Source organism: Xyrauchen texanus, chromosome 20, assembly GCF_025860055.1.
Source record: "Xyrauchen texanus isolate HMW12.3.18 chromosome 20, RBS_HiC_50CHRs, whole genome shotgun sequence".
NCBI lineage: Eukaryota > Metazoa > Chordata > Actinopteri > Cypriniformes > Catostomidae > Xyrauchen > Xyrauchen texanus.
This window is the reverse complement of record NC_068295.1, coordinates 3,550,913-3,564,544: the sequence shown is the minus strand read 5'-3', so window position 1 is coordinate 3,564,544 and position 13,632 is coordinate 3,550,913. Positions and strand designations below refer to the sequence as shown.

Below are 13,632 nucleotides of genomic sequence, written 5' to 3'. Positions count from 1 at the left end.
TAGTCTATCACTTTACAGTAAAACACGTTTTGATAACGGAGAGATCAAGGCAGTCAAGACATTTTTAGTCGGCCATTTTCAACCCATTGTGGATTTAAAAAAAGAGGCAATGCGTAAAATTATGCGCATTTATTCAGGATGGTGTGCAGGTCAAGCTAGTTTGCATGTGAAATGATAGAACTATAGACATGAGTCTTGCTTTAATGTGATATTAGAGTGCAGAGATGGGTTTGCAGACTAGAGTACATTAAAGAGCTGCCTTAATTCAATATCTCGCTACTGCCAGATACAGTGTCACAGCTCGTTTTGATGAAGTACAGCAACAAGTGTGTTCCATTCATGTAGGGGAAGTTAGAACCCTGTTGAAACAAACAAACAAACAAACAACTTAAGCCAGCCTAAGCTGGTTTGCAGGTCTTTTGGCTGGTTTTAAAAGGGTTTTGGGCACTTTTCAGCTGGTCAGGCTGGAAGACCAGCTTAAACCAGCTAAGAAAACCAGCTTAACCCTCTGGTGCATGATGTCTACTACAGCAGTCATACCCTTTAAAGCCATTTTGAGCATGATGTAACATCCAAACCACCATGTGTACTTTGATCTTTGTCTCTTTTACATCATTTTATATGACCATACTCTTTTTATAAGATTGTAATTTGTATTTATGACAGGATAAATTCAACAAGCTGAAGTAAATCTGTGTTCACAACTGATTGTGAACGATTATGTTCTTGTTCAGAAGTTAAAAGAAACATTAAGAATTGTTCTTTGTGATTTAAAAACAAAACATTATGTCATAATTTACTAACACTCATATAATTCCAAACTGGTGCGACTTTATTTCTTCACTCCAAAACATATTTAAGGCATATTGTTTAAGCACATTTTTTACAAGTTTCAATTGCATAACACATTTTCATAAGACTGAATTGAGAAATCCTTAAATATTATATATACGTATTGAAAACTGTGAAGCCTGACATATGAAAGTCAGATTTTTATTTATTTTTTATTTTATTTTATTTTTTTACATGAAACTGTTTTTATTTCCATTAGACAACTACAAAAAATGCAAATTTTCTTTTTTTAATATTTGTTTTTTATGTATCATATTTTATCCATTTGGCTTTAAAGGACATTTGTTATTAAAGTTTTTCTGCTGGGGTAAATCTTGAGGTTAGACCAAATGTTTGAGAGTTTGGCCACGACAACTTCCTCTTCTTGGTCTATAAATATTTTTTTAAGAAAAACATTTTTATGCACCAAACACTGTATTGACATTTAAAAAGGGAAATTGTAAAACTTTATTTGCTGGGTCTCAGGAACTTATGGTCAGATGACATCATAATAACGTAACGTAAAATAACGAGATCTTTATAATGACAGAGCAGGCTGCATATATGAAAATACACAGAAATATTAGTTCACACACTAAATATATTATGTCACAATTTTCAAAGCTCTGTGCTCTCTCTCTTTTTTTGTGTAGGGCATGAATGTAATGTAATGGAGATTGAGAGATATACTATATATATCAATAAAATGTCAATAAAATAATATACAAAACTTTAACCAAGCATGGGTTACTTGGATTCAGCAAATACTCATTTTTAAATATCAGTAACAATATAATCATAAATGTCACTTTTACTTGATTAAAAGAAGTTGTCATTTATCCCAGCATAAGTCAATTATCGCATAAGTCCACCGCCCTTTAAAATAGGTCGATATAAACATTGAACCCACTTTTTTCACAAATAGAAACTAGCTGGTGCCATAAACATGTAAAACGTACACACCATAGGTTGTTTGGCTCTTCAGCTTGAACAGAGAGTGAAACAGGAGCGAATATGCCTCTGATCTATGAAAAAAGGCCAATGGGAATTATGCAGACAGTATTTGCATACCCCGCCCCGGACATACGGGTATAAAAGCGGGCAAATACTTCGAGTCCATTCAGGATTTTTCTGAGGAGCCGGAAATAGTCCGGCCACTACAGCGGCTCGGCTCAGCGACGTGGCCGGGAGGACACAGCGTCTCGTTCCCTCCATCAGGGAACGGAGGTTACAGCCATAACCTAGACATTCCCCGTCTGTCGCTCACTTCAACGTTGTGTCGAAGAAGCGACACTAGGGGTCCAATTAAAATCACGCCATGTGCTGAGCCGTGTACGGGGGCAGGTTTTTCACGTGCAAAGGCGACCAGTTGTGTCAGACTGCACGTACCCTTCCCCAATGCCCCATAAAAAGTCGTCGGAATCCTTTTGGTTGCCCTAAGCAGGGGAACAAGGCGACCCTTGCCAATCTGGGAACGGGCCGAGCCTAGCCGGGCCTCGTTTCTCTCTATGTTTCTCATCGGGACACCTGCTGCAGGGGCACTCCTGCCCGTAAAAAGCAGAGGTCTATCCAGGGTTTGAACGTCGAAGTGAGCGACAGACGGGAACTACAGTTTTAAAAATCATTTAATATATATTTTTTTCAGTTTATGTGATTTGTATTCATAAATGTAAAAAAAATTATTTCAAAAGTCATTAAAATGAGTAAATAGAGACAGAATCTTCATTTTGGCAGACTCAATTTTAGATCAACTAACCATTTTAAGATTATAGCACAGTAAAGTATCCAATGAAAAAATGGGCTTGTCATTAATGGAGTGTCTCATGAGCTTTAAGCCGGCTGAAATGGAGTGGATAGTGCCTACTGGCTTTCCAGACATGTGGTCAGTGTGAAGTAGAGCACTTGTGCTCACTTTAAAATGGTCTGATTCATTTTCTGCATGAGAGACTCTGAGTGAGCGGACTACAGCAGCATGCTTAGATTTATGGGCTATTAAAACAGCAGGGCTTCTGACCACCACAAAGACTGCCCACTCCTAGTCTGCATGGACACACCCTTCCAAATCTCCATCTTGGGGGACATCCATCCATTGATCAACCTTTGATGACTTCAGCAAGCATCTCCTTTGACATTGACTCACTTTCCTCATTGTTGATCAGACATCCCTGTTTAAATGGGACAGTCCTGGTTTCACTAAGTGTGTCCCAACAATTCTCTTTTTAAAAACTATGACCCGGTTTCAGCTGATTTTTTAATGAAATATCCTCCATGTATCCCCAACACACTTAATGTAAACATGAAACCACATTTTACAACCCATTTGACTTCTGTAATCTGTTGTACTGTACATACAAATGAAGCAGGATAGTCAATGAGAAAATATGAAATAACAGGACTTGATTTTATCCATTATAAATTGATTGGATGGTGACAAATGGTCCCTATACGACAGGTGGTTCAAGGTGTTGGTGACGTCAGCCGAAAAGGAGTGTTGTCTCAAAGGCGGAGCAAGTTTAAAAGACGAAAATCTAAATAAACAAACAATTAAAAAAAGATTTGGAATAACATGCAGTGATGAATCGTGCACAATAAGACCAGGTTAATTTTATTGACTTTAATTGTTATTTCAGATTGAAAATGCATTTTGATCAACCAGTCAGATTTTAGGGAGAGGCTTAGAAAATAAGAAATTAAAAAATTAGGTGGGTGAGTTATGTTTAGGATTAGGGCTACAGATTAGATTAGGATTATAAATCATTGATTGAAAAGTTGACCAACAAAGGATTTCCAGGAACAACCCCAAAATGAATAGACAAAACATTGAAAATACACGTTTGAAAGACACTTCCAGGTAAATGGTCTGCACTTATATAGCACCTATTTTAAACCTTAGAGTTTACCAAAGCGCTTTACACTGTGTCCCATTCACTCATCCACACACACATTCACACACATTTACACTCATACACCAATGGCGGCAGAGCTGCTATGTAAGGTGCTAGCCTGCCATTGGGAGCAACTTGGGGTTCAGTGTCTTGCCCAAGGACACTTCGGCATGTGGAGTCGTGTGGGCTGACCCTGTGATTAGTGGACGACCCGCTCTACCACCTGAGCCACAGCCGCCCAACAGAACAGGTGAGAAAGAACTCAGGAAAACATTTATGAAAATTATTCTGCACTAGTCAAGCCAACATTTATTTTTTCAGGAATTTCAGCTTATAATGATACTTTGACTTTTTTTTTTACTGTCTCTGGTCCCCATATGACATTTTTCCCTTTAAGCCCCCCAGTAAAAATTTAAATATGTCTTTAATCTCATTAGTAAATGGTTTGTGTGAATTGCATTTTCTTTTTTTTTATGTATTTTTAATTTAATAGATCTGGACAAAAATGAGTGTCGCTTCATTGACCCTTAGGACACATGGCCATAATATGCACCTGTTACCCTCTTTTATTCTATTTTATGATGAATTTTGTGAAAAGAATCCACAATATGATCATGAGAAATGTTGTTTTTATAGATCGCTCGCCCACTGTCACATACACAAACTACAAGAACTGAACTAGTAAAGGAAGTTTAGGCTGTTTCTATGAAGGATGCTTAAACAGTGGTGTAAAACGTTGTTCTACCAACAAAAGCGTTTATGGGCGAAACCCTGAGAACTGCTTGAATTAAAAGCATGAACATGTTGTAGCTGTACACTCATCATAGCAATATCTTACCTTCTTACAAGTCATTGCTAAACTCCGACATACCTGTTTCCCAGTGTTTTCAGAAGACCGGCGTCTTTTCGCAGTGGAGAGAGCTTGTCTAGATATAATTGGGGGATTTCAGCTATATAAATCTGGCAACCCCACATATGTCAATCTAATTCCTTATTATAAAACGTAGAAAATATTTTACTTTCATGTTTAGTTCTAAGTAATACATGACACAATTGTTCTAAAGGGGATGGCAAAGGGGGATGGTGGATTTACAAGGGGGATGCTTTTTGGTATTGCTTGCAACAAGGGGAATGGCATCCCCTCGCATCCCCCCTCAACTCAAGCCCTTCATATATCACACAGCGCGTCCAGTATAGTCCAATCCAGAACAAATGACTCTGACTCAGTTCTTTTTAGTGAATCAAAAACGTAGAGCGTGACCAGTGTAGTACGGTTTCCGAAAAAATGGCTCTTTAGCCATTTTAGCCAACAAGATGGCTCTTTTTAGGTGAACCAACAAGACATATATCAGTCAAAGAGGCAAATGAATTTATTATTTCCATAAAAACTCTTCCTAAAATAACTGTTCATGGAACCAGAATTTTCAAATGAATTTCCTACGATTCCCATCACTTCTCGTACTTTCTTCTACTTCAGAGTCAACCCCTGGACATCCTTAATGAAACACTTCCTCTTTTATTCACACGATTACTCAAAAGCATCCTTTGGAGAACCAAACATTGTTCATATCTCAATTGCTCATGCCCAGTCTCCTTCAAGTCTATCTTTTGTTCTTCAATCTGACCAGAACAGGCCACCGAGTCAAATAACTGTCTTTTAAAAGCTGATTTCTAAGCAGCTCTATTGGCAAGTTGATTTCAGTAACTCATATCCCAACTGCTGATCTTGCATCTTCATCATTGCTGGGAATAACTGGAGGGCTTATGGGAGAACGGGGAATCTCACAAAGTGCCTCCAAGCTCTAAAAATAGCTCTGATCTGTAACACGATCCTCGAGTTAACAGGAGGAACATGACGCCGGTGGATAGATGCCTTGTGCTGCAATGTTCTTTCACACTTTGTTATACATTTCAACAATAATTAATTTTGGGGCTGTGGTAGAACATGTTCCTGGACCAACATCATTTGTTGGTGCTGGAACAAAATTTCAGGCAAACAAGCATTAGGGAAGGAGGTATTGCCCCAAGTGAAGGAGTTCAAGTACCTCGGGTTCTTGTTCACGAGTGAGGGGACAATGGAGCGGGAGGTTGGCCGGAGAATCGGGCGCAGCGGGGGCGGTATCGCACCGTTGTCACGAAAAGAGAGCTGAGCCGGAAGGCAAAGCTCTCGATCTACCGGTCAATTTTTGTTCCTACCCTCACCTATGGTCATGAAGGTTGGGTCATGACTGAAAGAACTAGGTCACGAGTACAAGTGGCCAAAATGGGCTTCCTCAGAAGGGTGGTGGGCTTCTCCCTTAGAGATAGGGTGAGGAGCTCAGTCATCCGTGAGGAGCTCGGAGTAGTGCCGCTGCTCCTTTGCGTCGAAAGGAGTCAGTTGAGGTGGTTTGGGCATCTGGTAAGGATGCCGCCTGGCCACCTCCCTAGGGAGGTGTTTCAGGCACGTCCAGCAGGGAGGAGGCCTCGGGGAAGACCCAGGATTAGGTGGAGAGATTACATCTCCACACTGGCCTGGGAACGCCTCGGGGTCCCACAGTCAGAGCTGGTTAATGTGGCTCGGGATAGGGAAGTTTGGGGCCCCCTGCTGGAGCAGCTGCCCCCGCGACCCGACTTCGGATAAGCGGTTGAAGATGGATGGATGGATGGACAAGCATTATCCAAACCCAATCCCTCACCCCAACCCTAAACATTAAAAAGGAGAAGTTCATCAAAACATTTAAATACTTTCATTATATACTTAAACACAATTTAGATGTACACAAAAGTGCATTTTTGAAGAATCGTCACACATTCGATGTTGATAATTCACTTATGTTGGGAAAATTGACTTATGTTGGGATAAATGACAACTTATTTTAATCAAGTAAAATGACATTTATGATTATATTGTTACTGATATTTAAAAATGAGTATTTGCTGAATACAAGCAACTCATGCTTGGTTAAAGTTTTGTATATTATTTTATTGACATTTTATTGATATATATAGTACAGTATCTCACAAAAGTTAGTACACCCCTCACATTTTTGTAAAAATGTGATTATATCTTTGCATGTGACAACACTGAAGAAATGACACTTTGCTGCAATGTAAATTAGTGAGTCTTGTGACCTACATTGACGTCAAATGTGACACATCTTAAGCCGCCATATTTGATTTGTAAGCCGTGGTGGAGATTTTGAATAAAAAATGGCCTGAAATGACTTGTTCAAACGTTTTCCGCTGTGCTTGCAAAAGGCTACAAATATCCGGTTCTTCCTGTTTTACGAGCAGTCAAGTGTCATGTTTCATAAGGAAAGACTAATACGATGACCTGAATTCCTTTAGGTTAAATCCCCTGGCATTATCACTAAACAATGGGTTTCATAGCACATAAGTACTAGGATTCTGGTGCTTGAAAGCTCATTATCAGTAATCCATCCAATCAACAATACAGTGGTTTTCTTCGCATGTAGTGCAAACAGAGGAAATCCAGTCTGAGATTACGTTTGCCTCCATTTTTAGGCACTGTCAGGGTACGATATTTGTGCAATGTACAACTGCCTTTACAACCATGTGTGAGAGCAGCAGATGGGTGAGATGGGACATATGCTTCCATGCTTCCAAGCAACAAGGTCATCCCATAATGCAGTTATTTCTCCATAATCCTAGATTTTTTAATCCTCAGTCTACATACTGCTTGATAGGTGGGATACAGGTTGGAAGTTGACACAGTCCCCATTATTATTTTTCCAATTGAACTATGAACGCAGCCTGTTTTATTGTTATATGTTTAATAATAACATTTATGGATGCCGGATCAATCATTTGTGGCTTTATATCTCATTATTGCGACCTTAATATCTTGCAATTTACTTTATTTCTCTCAATTGCGAGTTTATATCACATATTTGCAGCTTTATATCTCTCAAATGCAACTTTATACTGTATCTTGTTATTACGACTTATCTCAATTGTGAGTTTATATCATATCTTTGCAGCTTTATATCTCAATTTTTACTTAATTTCTAGCAATTGCAACTTTACATCTGTCAATTTCCACTATTTTTTGAAGTTTTATGAGTTTATATCACACATTTGCGCATTTATATCTCACAATTGCGACTTTTATCTAAAAAATGTGAGTTTATTTTACACATTTACGACTATATATCTCGCAAATTCAGCTTTCAGAATATATCACAATATATCGTTTGATTGCGACTTTATTTCTCGCAATTTCAACTTTATATATCAAAATGTTGACTATATTCTCGGAATTGTGACCAAGTCACACAATTGAGACTTTATTTCACGCATTTTAAGATTTATTTCTCGCAAATTCAACTTTCACAATATATCACAATATGTCTTTCAATTGCGACATTATTTCTTGCAATTTCAACTTTATATCTCACAATTTTGAATTTATTTCTCAGAATTGACTTTAAGTCACTCATTTGAGACTTTATATCACGCATTTGCAGCTAAATTTGACTTTCACAATATATCACAACATATCTCACAATTGTGACTTTATATTGCACAATAGATACTTTATATCTTGCAATTGCTAGTGTATCACATATGTGCAGCTTTATATCTTGCAATTGCGACTTTATATCTTGCAAATATGACTTTAATTCTCTCAATTGTGAGATTACAGCACACATTTGTGGCTTAATATCTTGCAATTGTGACTTTATATCACGCAGTCGCGACTTTATAAAACTGATAGATCTGACAGATGAGTTGCATTCAAAGCTGTTATGGACTGCACATTTTATATTAACATGCCAAGTTCCTATGTTAACCTTTCGTGACCTATTGCTTTATTAAACACGTACTTTAAGTGCAATCTATGTGACTTTTCACGTCACACTTAACCCAGGTTGTAAACTGTTAAGGCCACCTTTAAATGTACACTCAGTAACTTTTTGCTTGTGTCATCTTGGACTTGCAGTGACACCTTGTGGCATGGATGATTCAAAAATCAATCATTCAAAATTAATAGTTTTCATCACATATGCCACTGTAGACATTTACAGTCAGTCATGATGAATTTAATCCAAGAGTGAAAATAATTCCAATAACAGCGCGGTTACTGAGATTAAGCGAGAAGTATTCGGCTGGTCATGTGATTTTAAAATGGCAGCCCCCATGAGGGGACCCTCTCCATGTAGAATAAAACAGCTTTTATAAGGTTTCTGTTATGACTGGAGTCTTCATTATAATGTGAGTGCTCATGATTTATATATGTTCAGGACTGGACTGGTAATCTGGCATACCAGGCATTTTCCCAGTGGGCCGACGCAGTTTGGGGCCGATCAGGGGCGGACTGGCCATCGGGAGAACCGAGCGGGCCGGTGTGTTGGCCGCGAAATGTGCCAAATGGGCCATGATATGCTAAAATGAGCCACCACGTTATGCAGAATGGACCACAAAACGGTGCCGCAATATTCAGAAAAGGACAGCAAAGAACTTAATTTATTTTTTTTTATGAGTAAAACTTTTTTAATTAGGAAAAAAATTTACTAAGTGCACCTTTAAGCACCATTTTAAACTTGTCCTTTTGAATGTTGGTAAGCACTTGGGTTATGAAACCCTCCTCCTGAGCAGGGATACCCTTGTAAGTTGAATTGCAGTGCCAAAAGTAAAATATGGATGCAATACTAATCCAGGGTAATCCAGGATCACGTTAACACAGGGTTAAAAACAGACCATCTTCACGTGGGACTGTAGTAGGGATTCTACTGAGATTTTGGCTCTTTGTAGTATAGAAGAGGAAAATATATGAAATCGAGTGAATGGCTTTACCGCTGCAGCAGTTGCCAGGGGGTATTGAAGGGGAGGGATTATGATTGGCTGAAGTGGGTCTGTTGCCTTGGCAACGGCAAAGGGGTTTGGTGGCGTTGCCGTGCGCAGCGCGGATGGAGGAAGCAGCTGCAGATCACACTCACTCAGTTTGAGGTAGTACACTGCAAATACTGAAGCGCTTCACTGGAAACAACCGGATCGTCCTGCATGAACGTGAGTAACGTTTTTAAGTTTGGGGATTTTTATCCGATTTATGGACATTTTATATTGATATGACTGGCGCAAAAAAGTTCCATTCTACCATGCAAGTTAATGTGGAAAGCATGGGCGGATATTAGGCTGAGCTTTGGTGGCTGTGTTGTTTCTCACGAGCTCGTGTTTGTTGTCGTTAACATGACGAATTTCGCGGAATCGCGATAATCTGAATAATTTAAACGCGAACATTCCTTCGCTTGTTGCCACGTGACCCTCTCAAACTTCTTCTTTTGTGATCTTGCTTAAGTGTTTTGGTGAAGCGAGATAACGATGTTTTCTTTTATTTGGCATTGTTTCGGGCTTCACTTTTGTGAATGGCTACGTTGTATCATTGTATCATTCCAACACGCCCAACGCGAATTCGCGCGGAATCGCGTTCCAAGTCAACAAAGATCGAATTCTTCAACAATACAACAATTCCAAGTGTTCCATTCTGTCGTGATAATATACTATTGTCTGTTTCATGTCTAGTTGACCAAAAACATGGGCATGAACATTTTATTATTCAACATCAAATGTTTAAAATTGAAATGTATTTTAATGTAATGGTTTTAAAGAAAAGTTTATATTTTAGGTGCTGTAAATGGTCACCAATTCTTTTAAAATGTCTTCTGAATTAAGTTCACTTTAATAATAGTCATGTGGTGTTGACAAATATTTTCCCATGTGGGTTCTCAAGTAATTAACGTTTAAAATAATTATATATGAATTAGAAAATTGTTGTTTTAGATGGTGTAATTAATGTTGCACTGCTTTTAATGTCTAACTATCCATTCTGAAGAAATTATTGATGTATGCCATTAAGTAGAGATTTTAATGAGAATGTGATCATTTAGATAGATTAAGGTGGGGTTTGTTTTGTAATAGATTGGTATATTGGTCTGGCTAATTAATCGGCAGATTTTTGACCATTTTGAGATTATTGACATGGAGTGATTTACAGAAACCTAGTGTCAGATCCTAAATCCATCGTCAGCCTTGTCAATGGATGGAGCACAGTTTCTGTTTTAAAGTAGAAATCGTCACAAACAACTTACTGAAAGTCACCGTCATGGGTTGTGCGAGTCATAACACCTACACTGCCAGAAATATTTGTTGACGTGCATGCCTTACATACATACCACCTGTGTCCGGGAAACAATTTCGTTAACTTTACACTGTCAATGGCTGATTGGCTCTTCTCAATATGAACCCCATTCACTGGAAGATTGACCTCACTGACATATTGCAATCTGTTCATGGATAATCACTTTCAAAGCAAGTCTGCTCAGTGTTTGAGGCATCTTTGGTGCTGTTCCCCAAGGCTTGAGTCATAACCTGGATTATGCCAATGATTATGTCTCCAATTCATAGACCATTGTTTTGCATAACCACAAAATATGTCTTTTTTTTCTCTCTGTGTTGGCCTGGCCTTGTTCCATTAAAAGGTTAACAGCTGTGTGAATTCTCTAGTGTTACGATTAATTAGCTGATGTTTGGCCATTTTGTGATTATCGTCATTAGCTGTGTCCTCTTGGCCGATTAACAGAAATTGTAGTTACTTATGTCAGCTCTATGAGCAAGGGAAATCCTTTTAGATACACAAGTTAAATTTTGTGTGTTACGTTTTGAAATGTGTCCAGCCACTATTCATAATGCAGCTCAGTTTTGCATTGCATTCTTAGCGTTGCAGCAAGGTGGAGCTATAGTCTGTAATGGCTTAAACCTTTTACTTCTAGGTCAGTTTTCGCTTTCGTGTCAACAACTGTCATGGAGGAGTAACCGAGCAAGTTTATATAGTATATGTTCATAGCTAGCGACCAGAATTATAAAATATCTGGTTTAGTGACACATATTTTTTTATGTGTTGTAGAGAGATTTACACTGGCGGCCAAAAGTTTGGAATAATGTACATATTTTGCACTTATGGAAAGAAATTGGTACTTTAATTCACCAAAGTGGCATTCAACTGATCACAATGTATAGTCAGGACATGAAAAATTACTAGAACAATTTGAAAAACATATTCAGAACTTCTTAAACTACTTCAAAGAGTTCTCATCAAAAAATCCTCCGTGCCGCAATGACAGCTTTGCAGATCTTTGTTATTCTAGCGGTCAGTTTGTCCAGATACTCAGGTGACCTTTCACCCCACACTTCCTGTAGCACTTGCCATAGATGTGTCTGTCTTGTCGGGCACTTCTCACCCATCTTACAGTCTAGCTGATCCCACAAAAGCTCAATGGGGTGAAGATCCATAACACTCTTTTCCAATGATCTGTTGTCCAATGTCTGTGTTTCTCTGCCCACTCGAACCTTTTCTTTTAGTTTTTCTGTTTCAAAAGTGTCTTTTTCTTTGCAATTCTCCCCATAAGTCCTCCTGAGTCTTCTCTTTACTGTTGTACATGAAACTAGTGTTTAGCGGGTAGAATTCAATGAAGCTGTCAGCGGAGGACATGTGAGGCATCTATTTCTCAAAGTAGAGACTCTGATGTACTTATCCTCTTGTTTAGTTGTACATCTGGACTTCCACGTCTCTTTCTGTCCTTGTTAGAGACAGTTGTTCTTTGTCTTTGAAGACTGTAGTTACACCTCTGTATGAAATCTTCAGATTTTTGGCCATTTCAAGCATTGTATCGCCTTCAATCCTCAAAACAATGTTTGACTGGGGCGTTTCTAGAGAAAGCTGTTTCTTTTTTTTTTGCCATTTTTGACCTAATATTGACCTTAAGACATGACAGTCTATTACATACTGTAGCAACTCAAAAACAAACACAAAGACAATGTTAAGCTTCATTAAACGAACCAAATAGCTTTCAAATGTGTTATAATGTCAAGTGATTTTCTAGCACCAAATTAGCAATTTAGCATGATTCCTCAAGGATAAGGTGTTGGAGTGATGCTGCTGTCTAGATTTGATCAAAAATGAATTTTTTTTAAATATTGATGGTGCTGTTTTTTACATCAGTAATGTCCTGACTATACTTTGTGATCAGTTAAATGCCACTTTGGTGAATTAAAGTACCAATTTCCTTCCGAAACAGCAAAATCTGTCCATTATTCCAAACTTTTGACTGCCAGTCTATGTTTGAGAAAAGTAACAAAGTACTTCATGCAAATAATTATTGCCAGATTATGTTGGAAATGCTAAATGAATGAAGATGAATCCGAACTAGACGTGGCACAACTAAAGTGGAAATAGAAACAGACTGCACACGAAAGAGGCAACGACACTTTTCACAGGAAATTGGTTAACAAAACAAATGTGTGTTTAGATAGCCCCGACTGTGCAATTGTGCATGGGTAAAAACTAAAGGCTATTCCTTATTATAAAAGAGTTTTTGTTGGAACCCCATTGATGTCAAATGGATTATTAATTGAGTTAAAATAAGACTCTTTAATTGTGTGATAATGAGGGGGTTGGTTCGGACAGTCCTATTCATTCAGCAGATGTTGTTTGCTGACAGCAAGACACAAGATAAACAGCTCACAAAGACGACAACGAGATAAAAGAGAGAATGAACCGCTTAACCAATTGTTATTTTACTGCCAACTTTTAACAGACACCTAGTAGTTTGTAATATTTGCTGTATAAGTTTTTCTTGGTCTCATTCGTTTCTGTGTCATATTTAAATGAAAATTGGATGTGCGTTTTCTACATTTCCATCCAAGGATTTAGTGTGAAAAAAGGTTTAGCCCATCAAAATGAAGCCGATGGATACTCAAATTGTCAAAATGTCGTCACATCAAAAGTCGTGGAAAACTATTTTGAGTTTTTGTCCAGAAAAATGGCATTAACGCAAACAATTTAGTGTCAAAAATTTACATCACATCTGCCCTCGCAACAAACAGCATAGCGATGAGGGGACTCAAATTTTGCTCAATT

The 13,632-nt window shown here is 38.2% G+C and overlaps 1 protein-coding gene and 1 long non-coding RNA gene across 2 annotated transcripts in view; one reads left to right on the top strand and one right to left on the bottom strand.

Annotated features, from left to right (window-relative positions):
* LOC127660445 (uncharacterized) overlaps positions 1-13,632 on the bottom strand; it is a 216,124-nt gene that overhangs the window by 164,837 nt on the left and 37,655 nt on the right. The gene's annotated exons all lie outside the window — the stretch shown is intronic.
* The window catches only part of LOC127660439 (forkhead box protein N2-like), a 37,378-nt gene continuing 33,366 nt past the window's right edge, over positions 9,621-13,632 (top strand). Inside the window, exon 1 of the mRNA XM_052150657.1 lies at positions 9,621-9,725. The gene's annotated coding sequence lies outside the window, so the exon portion shown is untranslated. The remainder of the gene's footprint in view (positions 9,726-13,632) is intronic.